Source organism: Girardinichthys multiradiatus, chromosome 13, assembly GCF_021462225.1.
Source record: "Girardinichthys multiradiatus isolate DD_20200921_A chromosome 13, DD_fGirMul_XY1, whole genome shotgun sequence".
Classification (NCBI taxonomy): Eukaryota; Metazoa; Chordata; class Actinopteri; order Cyprinodontiformes; family Goodeidae; genus Girardinichthys; species Girardinichthys multiradiatus.
This window is the reverse complement of record NC_061806.1, coordinates 20,777,322-20,788,282: the sequence shown is the minus strand read 5'-3', so window position 1 is coordinate 20,788,282 and position 10,961 is coordinate 20,777,322.

The window sequence follows — 10,961 nt, the reverse complement described above, 5'->3', positions numbered from 1 at the left end:
CTCGATGCTTAAGTGGTGCTCTACTGTTTTGCTGTGAAAAATTCAGAAGAAATTTTATGCGCTTTAATAAATCATAAATTAGAGATTGTTTTGTGTATGTATGTTCTCATTCATGTGCCTACACAATTTGGTATTAAGAGGTTGAAAAAAAGTTTGTCCGAGCTGGGTATTTAATGCAGGTCCATAGATTGAAAGCGTATCTTCTATGCAAGTAAATAACATATAATCCACAAATTCAAAAATTAATGAAAATAAGCTAGAAAACTCAAAAAAATACATGTGACCATGTTTGTGTCTACTACAAGCATTTTTGACATTCATCGAAGACTTTGACTTTGCTTATTAAAAAACACTGTGGCAATTTAAAATTCTAAATTTTACAGTATCTGAAAGGATTAAGCAATTATAACAAAACCATTCAAACCTTTAAAAACTTAAGAGTAAGAAACTTAGACTTGGAGTGTGTGAACATTGTTTTCTGCCATTTAAACATCCTACCCTAAAAATCTTAGCTCTTTTGGACAAGTCTGTGATTTTGTTTATAGCATTTCATTTTTTTCTTTGTAAAATCAAAATGCCAAGAAAATTATACCGTTAATTAAAAAATCAACATGGCTGACATAGTCACAAACGGTAGGGGGGGATGAAGGGGACTAAGTGATTTTTCTGTGCACAAGTGCTCACAAATTTTAAGTCTAAGCAGTGGTATAAGGCAGTGCTGATTGTTTGAAGCTCTAGAGGATGCCAGTTATTCATTTTTCAAAGCCTACATAACATCCATCCATCCATCCATCCACCCATTTTCTGCACCCACTTCTTCCACTCTGGTGTCATGTGGGAGGTGGTGCCTATCTCCAGTGGTCCACGGGCGAGAGCGGGGTACACCCTGGACAGGTCGCCACAGGTGCTACCAACTGCGCCACCGTGCTGCCCTCAACATAACAAATAAATTAAAATTTATTCAGGGTTAGCTATAATATGTCTGGCGGAACAGCGCTGATTGGAAAAACTATGTTTGGCTTTTTTAGCAACATTTCGTGTCATGGCAAGACACTGCAACCCACTCCAGCCAAAGGTCATGGTTTTGAATATCAAGCAACACCAGCTCTCAAAGAGAAACATTCACGGGTAAATCGCCTAACTTTCTTTTATCAGTGGGCAGGGATTAGGTCATATCTGACTCTTACTCACATACAGTATTATCAGTTAATACATATTAGAACTTACTACGTAATTTAATGTAATTTTATTGTGTTTTCATGTTTCAAGACCAGCAGTCAAACTTTAAGATCTGGCCATGCCCACACATCTTGATGAAGACCTGGTGATATCTTTGCATATCCAATGACTTTGGAGCAAACTGATCTAATCTGAAGCTGATACCGTACATCCAAATCCTCAGGCTGTGAAACGTGTAAAACCTCAAAAGGTAGGTCAAATGTGGTCAACTTCCTGTTGGGTTTAATCTTAGTTCCTCCAAGATTTTTTTGTCCATCCTGCAAAGATCTATATGTTTACCAATTTTCAAAGCTCAATGTAAAACCGATCCAAAGAGCAACAGTTTAGGGGACACTTAGGTTTTTACTTTCCCTGATGTATGTGTAAGACACGCTGAGGTTTCGGGAATATTCGGGCCTCTAAAAAGGCAGAGTTTACTTCACATGAGAGGATCCATAATAATAATACGCATTTTAACGGGCCCACACAGCATTTCGGTTCGTTTACATCGGAATCCCTGTCAGAGTTACTTCCCTTTGTACATTTTCAGTTTCAAGAAGTTGTATGTTTGAGGAAGATATTACATAAATACCACAAATTGTGGGTAGAAGTTACTATTTTTAGGCACATTTTAAAAAGGATGTTGGCCTTGAGCGAATTAGGACAAGCATTTGGCACAAGCCAAGAATTTTAACAAAAACTTTGGTAACTTTTCACGGGGAAATTACTCTTCTCCCAGTAGAACCCACCACAGAGATAAAATGATTTTCTAACCTCTTGTGCAGACAAGGCCTGACAAGTCTTAAGCACAACCCTGGAAAACCAAATTTAGAGACTACATTGGTAAGATCCTCTTTTATTTATTCTGCATAAATGAAACTTAAGGGAAGTTCAGCTTTTTGCTGCATCACTTTTCACAATCAGCTATATTTGCCAAGTTTGTGCACACAAACAGGAAATTTGACTTTGGTTGCACTTTGTTTTTAAGAAGGACATTTTAAATATGAATATAAAATATAAACGTTTTTGTAAATATGTATATATACAGTGTTTTTACTAAATAGAAGCACAGCATTGAATAAAGCAAATATCTATTGTATCGTTTTGGGCACTCTGACTGTTAGGTGTTCGTAGGAGAAAGAGCCTGGGGGAAGAAACACTTTGTGGCGGTTGGTTTTTGCAAATGGGGCTCTGTACTGACAACCTGAAAACAAAAGTCTAAACAGTTCATGTCCAGGATGTGTGAGGTCTGCAGAGATGTTAGCTACCCTTTTCCTGACCAATGTCCAGGATTGAGGGAAGGTCAGCACCAACTATCCTCTGCAGACCTGTTTGTTGCAGTTTGAACCCGTCCTATTTTGTGGATGAGCTCAACCAGATAAGGACGGAAGAACACAGGATTGACTAAACATGGCAGTCTAGAAGATGACCAGCAGCTCCTGTGGAAGGTTGTATTTTTTGAGTTGCCACATGAAGGACAGTCTCTGTTGGGCCTTCTTCCAAACAGTCTCTATGTGAGAGGACCATGTCAGGTCTCAAGAAAAGGTGGTTCCTAGGAACCAGAATGGATCCACAGCAGACACAATGTTGTTGAGGATGGTGAGAGGAGGCAGTGTGGGGGGTATTCTCATGAAGTCCACCATCATCTCTAGCTAAAGTCCACAAACAGGATCCTGGCATATGTCCCTGGGTGATGTCCATGAGGGAACACCACACAGATCCAGAGACTTGTTCAATGTCTGAGTGAAGATGGGGCCCAGTGTCAGGACAGGTTCTTAGGCATGAGGAGGAGGTCCTAAAGTTTACTTGGTCTTCTGATGTTGAAGGAGCCTATTTACATCTTCCTCAGAGGTCTTAAATCCAGGTAGGGGTCTGAGGAGAGGAGCATGGGGAGCATTTGAGTCGGAGTGAAATGTGGAAGAGTTGGTGAGAGGTTTGAATGATATAAGCAGCACAATAAAAAACAACAAAACATTTTTGCATTGTTTGCTGTTATTTCAGCTTTTAACCTTGTTCTCTCTTTTCTCTTCCTAGAAGCTACACCTGGCCTGGCTCTGTGTCTACCTGTGACACCTTTCTGGAGAGGGGCATTGTCCGAGCTTCTGCTGGCAACAACTTAATGCTCACCCTCTACCGATGATCCACATAGCCCTGTCTTTCAGTGTTTAACCCTTTCTCTCTCCTAGACATGGCGATTGACTGAGTTTTTACTGTGACTAACTCTATGTGCTCTCTTTCAGACTCTAACCTTGAAAACTGGCTCAGAGTTTATCTGTTCTTTCTTTCTAGGTGAAACGACTAAAGGAGCTACATCTATTAACATTTACTTTTCCTTCCCATAGAAAGTACTCCTAGATCAGAGCTTCTTTGTTCTCTTTGTGTCTCTGCTCTGTTCTCTCTAACCCCAGTCGGTCGTGGCAGGTTGCCGCTCACACTGAGTCTGGTTCTGCTGGAGGTTTCTTCCTGTTAAAAGGGAGTTTTTCCTCTCCACTGTCGCTACATGCATGCTCAGTATGAGGGATTGCTGCAAAGTCAACGCCAGTTACTGTCCACTGTCTCTACATGCTCATCCAGGAGGAGGGAATGCTGCAAGTCACTGACTGGATGCAATCTGCTGGGTTTCGTTAGATAGAAAAACTTTTTATCCAATTTGAATAAATAACTGAATCTGACTGCACTGTTCAATGGTTAGGATTAATTGGAATGTATGTACCTGACTGTTGTGAAGTGCCTTGAGACAACATGTGTTGTGAATTGGCGCAATATAAATAAAACTGAATTGAAAATTGAATTGAATTGAATTGAATTGAATTTTTGCATGTTTATAATTGCATTCCAGCCAGGCACTTCTTCCCTCTGACCAACCTGTACCAGGTGCTCTCTTATGCACCACAGGGTACCATGCTAAACCTCACAGCTTTTTGTTGCAGATGCTTTCAGCTGCCTACCTTTAAAACCACAGAAGTATTTATGTCTAGTACATGTCTTTGTCTTATTAACCTGGAAAAGAGACTATAATTTTTAAGGGCCTGCAGTTCATGGAAGTGGCTGCTAGGTGGCACTCATGCATGAATTCTGAGGGACTAGCGCTTCACTGACGAGTGGACATCTTCAGGCAAAAAAGCAAACATCTTTCTTGCACACTGCAATAATTTATAATGTTCACAATGATCAGAGGTGACTTGTGGAACATGTAACGACTGAATGTAGTCTAATGCATATGAATAGGTTCATAATGTATGTCATTCCAGGTAGGATGTTGATATGATCCTGGTGTTTATTTAAAGTGTGGAAAATACTTTGACTTCATACACTGAACTGTACGTACAGTGTAATCTTGTAGAAAAAAGTAGAGATATTCACAATATTGCACATTACAGGACTTTATTTTGGCTCATTTACTCATCTGTATTAAACTCACTGAATTAATCAGACCTAAAAGCTTCTGTAAAGCCTTTGAAAGTCTAAGACTAATGCAGTGTTGACTTGAAGGCATGTAGAACAATATCTGCTTAGTCCACTTTATCCTACGTCATTCTAAAATAGAAGTCATTAAGTAAGTTCACTTGTACCAGAAAAGTGAGATTCATTAACAATAAAGTGAAGTTTCACAAATAATTGTTGTATAATTTATATGGAGAACTGAGAATTTAGGTTACATACCTAAACATAACCACGTTTCATGTATTTTGAAGGTAAAGTGGTGCGTTTACAGAAGAGAAAAACAGAGTATTATTCATGCCTTATGTGTCAGGCTTACCAACCTCTGACTGGAGGTTGGAGTGAGATGGGAAAAACTTGAATCTCACTGATTCCTGTTTTTTTCGTTTTTTGGGAAAACCATAATTTGAGTTTTTGTCAGTAATAACAATGCGTCATGACAACAATGAACATTATTTTAGGAGACCTATACCATGCAGCTGTGTGGGGGAAAAGCTGCTTTTGATTGCAGGCACTTTCTTTATCTAAAGTAAGATTTGTCTGGGCAGACTGAGAGAGTATGAAAAAGAGGATGAGCTTATGTCTCACTCCAGAAAACTTGAGAGTTGGCAACCCTGTTTGTATACAATGCATGACCTCATGTATCACTCTAACATAGTAGTTTGCTCATCTTTCTCCTTTTTGCCTCATCTTCCCCTCTCCTATCTGTCATTGCTTTGCAGTTCTTCCCCCATCCGGTTTCATCGTTCCCCCCCTCTCCCGTCCCCTTCATCCACCTCTACAGTTTGTGCCTTTTTCTCTTATTCTTCTCTTCCATTGTTTTCTTCATTTTTCCCCCACTGCACGCAGCATTCCATGAGTGACAGGGGTAACTGTATCTCTGCTCAGTTTGCCGTGGGCTCGCTTCAATATTTAATCAAGACTGCATTTGTTTGAAGAGATCCCAGAATGTGTGTGAGAGTGAGAGATAAAAAGGGATGTCTGGCCACAGTGTGTCTGTCTGCTCCATTCATATACAGGGGAGGCAGAAAAACAGAGAGCAGAGTGTGTACTGTATATTTGTGCAAGTGGTGACAGTTGATGAAAGGCTGTCCCTATATGGAGCATAGTTTATTATCTAGGCTTTGCCTTCTTTCCCTCATCCTCTTTTATTCCCGCCCCTCCCCTATAATTTCATTCTTCATTCACTGCCTCATCTTATAACAATCATGCATATAGTCCTGTACTGCATGCGAACAATGCTTTTTTTTCCTCCTGCAATGTGTATTTGAATTTGCTGTGTGTGCATGTGTAACTTGTGTGTGCTTGTGTCGTGGGCTGGTTTCAGCGTGTTCCCCAGGGTCCCCCCAGCAGCATATTTCATCATCATCCAGACACAGTATAAGAAAAAACAAAGTTCCCTGCTCTTCTTTTGCATCATCAGCAAATTTGCTGTGTTAGACAGTGCTTTCCTCACTTCCTTCTTTCACTTTCAGGTAGATTCTGGTCTTCTGGGGTGAAATTTGCAACTCTCTTTGGGCTTTTGGAGAAGGTTTTTGAAGTTTTGTGCCATAATCCTTTGAAAATTGGTTTCTGTGCTTGTAGAAAGCCAGCTTATTGGCATGCTTCTCCTTTATATTAGAGGCAAAACCTTTTTTTAACATAAATAAAAATAACAAAATCACTGTATGAAACTCTTCACTTCCCCTTTTAAAGTAGTGGCTGATTTTAAAAGGAACCTAATGAGTCTGACTGAAAGGGATTTTGTGAAGCTGCAAGCTGTAGGTTTAGATTTAGTACCAGAGTCTCTAAATTGGGCTGCTGAACCGCTTTTTACAAAGGCAAACGAGAAAAACCCAAATCAGATGCAATGTGCTCTGAGGTAGTAAAAATTTCCTTGGTGTATGCATAGGTTTAGGACTCTCCCTGCCTTTTAGCTGCTCAAACAAGCTAAATAAGAGGGAATACCCCAAAAAAAAAATTACAAATTTGTACATATCCAATCTCCTCCCCCATTAGTAATATCGTCCCCATTGAGATGAGCATGTTACACAGCTTCTGCTTTGGGGTCATCACAAACTCTCATTGAAAAAAAACCTGGCTGACCAGTTTACTGTAATTGTAAACTCTGGCACATGATGGCACTCTCAGACCCCTGGATAAGAGTTTTTTTTTTTTTGCTGAAATGTATATTCTTTGTAATTTACTTTGTAAAAAGTAATGTGAGCTCAATCTATATTTTTTTAACACCTGGCCTAAGTAATGACCTTCACACTATCCTTATCTTAAAAGTCTTAAAGACCTAATACACTTTCACTTTACTATGACAGATCAGCTAGGTTTTAAAGAAAATTAGGATATTTTTCTAAATGGGAACTTTGTTGTTTTACTGTTTTTCTCCTGTCATATTGAAAAAGGATAAATGGACAGTTCTAGTGAGATCTTCACATGCACTCATCATGAGCAGGAGTTACACTGTATTTCCAGGGTCTTATTTTTTTATTTAATCATACATTACACTTAAAGCCGAACTGAATATTGCAGTTGCCCACATGGCTAAGCCAGATATCTTCTGAAGAAAAATTTTATGGTCAGATGAGACAAAGTTTGGAGGAGTCAAACCTAAGAAGACTGTAAAAACTGTAAAGCATGGTGGTGGAAGCATCATGAAATTTTTAAGGAGGCCTACTTCCCAATTCTTCAACTTGATCTAAAATCAACAGAGAGGTGGTTGAAATTTGAGAACTGGTTAATTTAGCAGGACAATAATGCCAAACACATCAAAATGTTGTGAAATAGATAAAGCAGACAAGCCTAAAGCTTCGGAATGCCCTGATTTCAACCATACTAAAGCATATCTTGAGAACTGGGCTTACAAGCTAGATCCGTGCCAAGAAACCAGCTAGTTTAAATGATCTTTTCCAATTCTGCAAAGGAAATTAGTCAATATCCGGTATTCCAATATGGCATTCATGGTGAGTGATAGTAAACATTTGACCAGAACTATGCTGACTTCTGATTCATGTAAATTATAGATAGTAAAACGTGTGTAAAGATGTTCACTTTGATCTGATTTCTCTGTCTTTGACAACAATATGGCTTTAACTTTAATTAGTGTTTCCTCCTTCCCATTATTCAACCTTAGACACTTATGCCTTGCAATAACACTTGTTTTATCCATCTCTACAGAGCTTAAGACTATGTTACCAGATAATAACAGCAATTTATTTGATTTACAAATAAAGTTGCAGTAATGTATGAAAAAGTGCCATCAGAAAGGTAAAAGCAATATCCTAAATGTCATAAGCAAGGCTTTTAGAGTTGCGTTGTTCAGTCTTGAATATCAAGCTTTTCTATTTCTTGTGTGACTGTGTGTTGTGTAAAAAATGTTTTTTTTTTTCCATTCATGTATTATTCATCTGACAGACACCCAGCACATACTGCCTCACTACAATTTGCAGAAATGGTGTTGGTATAATCCCAGTCCCCGAAAGGGGGGCAATCATCCTAAATTACAAACCCTATCAAGAGCTAGACTCGACATCTGAGTTATCCAACTGAACTAGCTGCACTCAGACTGAACTCTGCTCGACTTAATGTCGTAAGGGAATATCAGGCTCAGATCCTCTCATATCTTCTGAGTTCAAACTAATTCTCTTTCATATCTTATCTGAAGGAATTCTTTAATAAAATTATTCAGTAATCACCAACTTCTTATTAGACTATATCATTTTCAAGCACTGTAGTATTTTACTAAAACCCCAAAAGGATGGGGCAGAATAATGATAAATTGCCGTCATTTACTTGGACTACAATGTAAGAAAAGTGTATTTAATCATAGCAGTTCAGGTTAAGAAGGTAGGCTCTGCAGCAAACTGGCAGTACCACGTGCCTCATGGCAGTAATTCATAAGGCAAGTTTGGGACTCCTTTATAACGCTGCAGCTTCCCAAATCTAAAACTGTTTCTGCGCTGGAGTATTCAGTACATCAAAACACTCTGAGCTGAGCCGATATTTGTAGAATGTTGTGACGATCCTGTTAGGGAATGAGGTTTGTTTCAGTTTCCTCAGGAAGTGTAGTCTCTGCTGGGCCCATTTTAGGATTTGAATGGTGTTCTTTGACCAAGTGAAGTAATCAGAGATCTAAACACCAAGGAACTTATTGCAAGCTACTCTCAATAGCACAGATGTCGATCTCAGCGTTGTACGCTTAGCTCATGACCTCCGAAAATCAACGATCGTCTCCTTTCTTTTTTCCAGATTGAACACCGGGTTGTTGTTTCTGCATCAGCCTTCTAGCTGTTTAACTTCCTCCCTGTACACTGATTCAGTATTTCCATGAATGGGTCCACCTGCGAAGGTAACAGTCAGGTTTTCCTCAGGTATAGATGTTTAGTCATAGTCATGTGTGGCAGTGTGAACAGCAATGGACTAAGCACACAGTCTTGAAGGTCATCCAAGCACGATGGAGCTGGGTTTCTTTTTCTATGTGGACTCACTATGGTCTCTCATTCAGGATGTTCAGAATCTAGAGAAAGGTGACTTTAAGGCTAAGTAGAAATTTCTCCTTAAGTCTCTGGGGAATGATGGCATTAAATTCCAGACTAAAATCATGGTACATGATTGAGGCATGTGTCTTTTTATGGTCCAAATGATTAACTACTTTTTGCAGGGAGGTAAATATTATTTCATTTGTTGAACGGCTGGCGGAATATAAACTTGTACCGATCTATGCAAGGAGGCTGATTATAATCTGAGATTTAACAAGCTGTTTAAAGCATTTATTATGAGGGTCAGTGTGTCAGGATGTAGTCATTCAGGTGTAATGCAAGAACTTTTTGGCTCCTGGTATATTTGCAGTAGTTTCAAGTATCTGGAGACGATGGCTTCACAGTGGGAGAGATGGCAAAGGTTTCAGCCATACAGGTCCTTCTCAAAATATTAGCATATTGTGATAAAGTTCATTATTTTCCATAATGTAATGATGAAAATTTAACATTCATATATTTTAGATTCATTGCACACTAACTGAAATATTTCAGGTCTTTTATTGTCTTAATATGGATGATTTTGGCATACAGCTCATGAAAACTCAAAATTCCTATCTCACAAAATTAGCATATTTCATCCGACCAATAAAAGAAAAGTGTTTTTAACACAAAAAACGTCAACCTTCAAATAATCATGTACAGTTATGCACTCAATACTTGGTCGGGAATCCTTTGGCAGAAATGACTGCTTCAATGCGGCGTGGCATGGAGGCAATCAGCCTGTGGCACTGCTGAGGTCTTATGGAGGCCCAGGATGCTTCGATAGCGGCCTTTAGCTCATCCAGAGTGTTGGGTCTTGAGTCTCTCAACATTCTCTTCACAATATCCCACAGATTCTCTATGGGGTTCAGGTCAGAAGAGTTGGCAGGCCAATTGAGCACATTGATACCATGGTCAGTAAACCATTTACCAGTGGTTTTGGCACTGTGAGCAGATGCCAGGTCGTGCTGAAAAATGAAATCTTCATCTCCATAAAGCTTTTCAGCAGATGGAAGCATGAAGTGCTCCAAAATCTCCTGATAGCTAGCTGCATTGACCCTGCCCTTGATAAAACACAGTGGACCAACACCAGCAGCTGACACGGCACCCCAGACCATCACTGACTGTGGGTACTTGACACTGGACTTCTGGCATTTTGGCATTTCCTTCTCCCCAGTCTTCCTCCGGACTCTGGCACCTAGATTTCCGAATGACATGCAGAATTTGCTTTCATCCGAAAAAAGTACTTTGGACCACTGAGCAACAGTCCAGTGCTGCTTCTCTGTAGCCCGGGTCTGGGGAATGCGGCACCAGTAGCCCATTTCCTGCACACGCCTGTGCACGGTGGCTCTGGATGTTTCTACTCCAGACTCAGTCCACTGCTTCCGCAGGTCCCCCAAGGTCTGGAATCGGCCCTTCTCCACAATCTTCCTCAGGGTCCGGTCACCTCTTCTCGTTGTGCAGCGTTTTCTGCCACACTTTTTCCTTCCCACAGACTTCCCACTGAGGTGCCTTGATACAGCACTCTGGGAACAGCCTATTCGTTCAGAAATTTCTTTCTGTGTCTTACCCTCCTGCTTGAGGGTGTCAATAGTGGCCTTCTGGACAGCAGTCAGGTCGGCAGTCTTACCCATGATTGGGGTTTTGAGTGATGAACCAGGCTGGGAGTTTTAAAGGCCTCAGGAATCTTTTGCAGGTGTTTAGAGTTAACTCGTTGATTCAGATGATTAAGTTCATAGCTCGTTTAGAGACCCTTTTAATGATATGCTAATTTTGTGAGATAGGAATTTTGGG